At 42.6% G+C, this 942-nt stretch overlaps 1 protein-coding gene across 2 annotated transcripts in view; it reads left to right on the top strand.

The window, feature by feature from the left end:
* Window positions 1–942, top strand: part of LDLR (low density lipoprotein receptor) — a 45,175-nt gene that overhangs the window by 15,343 nt on the left and 28,890 nt on the right. The gene's annotated exons all lie outside the window — the stretch shown is intronic.

Raw genomic sequence — 942 nt, 5'->3', positions numbered from 1 at the left:
TTAAGACATTCATACTCTGCTTTTAGAAAGATTCACTTGTACCCTTGTAATATGTTGTTATTTTAATTATAATGTCCCAGGATTCTTCTTTTAAATTTCACAATTCTTTACTGATCCTCAAAAAGTCCTGTGGTAAAGGGTGGCACCTGTGGCTCAGTGGGTACGGTGCCGGCCCCATATACCGAGGGTGACGGGTTCAAACCCAGCCCCGGCCAAACTGCAACCAAAAACAGCCAGGCGTTGTGGCAGACGCCTGTAGTCCCAGCTACTCGGGAGGCTGAGGCAAGAGAATCACCTAAGCCCAGGAGTTGGGGGTTGCTGTGAGCTGTGATGCCACGGCACTCTACCCAGGGGGCCAGCTAGAGGCTCTGTAACTCAAAAAAAAAAAAAAATAGTTAAGCACTTTTAAATTATGTGTCAAGAAAGTTGGTTCCATATTGTTTTCCTTTCAATCTTTCTGATCACATTGAGAAGAACGTAAATCCCCAAAGTACCCTCTGTCTTTAACGCTTAGTTGGTCTCTCTCTCTTTTTTTTAAGAGTTTCACTTTATCGCCCTCAGTAGAGTGCTGTGGTGTCACAGCAACCTCCAACTCCTGGGCTTGGGTGATTCTCTTGCCTCAGATTTTCTATTTCTAGTAGAGATGCAGTCTCGAGTTTGCTTGGGCCGCTCTAGAACGCATGTGTTCAGGCAATCCACCTGGCTCGGCCTGCCAGAGTGCTAGGATTACAGGTGTGAGCCACCTCACCTGGCCTTCTTCCTGTTTTTCACACTATGTTGTTATTTTATTTATTTTTTTTTTTTAAAGATTTTTTAATTAAATCATAGCTGTGTACATTAATGCAGTCATGGGGTACAGTGTGGTATTTTCATATACATTTTGAAATACTCTGATCAAACTGGTTAACGTAGCCTTCATGTCATTTTCTTAGTTTTTTTTTT

This window comes from Otolemur garnettii, unplaced genomic scaffold (assembly GCF_000181295.1).
Source record: "Otolemur garnettii isolate 467f Iridium unplaced genomic scaffold, OtoGar3 scaffold00127, whole genome shotgun sequence".
Taxonomy (NCBI): Eukaryota; Metazoa; Chordata; class Mammalia; order Primates; family Galagidae; genus Otolemur; species Otolemur garnettii.
Note: the sequence above shows the minus strand (reverse complement) of the source record. Positions and strands in the feature narration are given on the sequence as shown.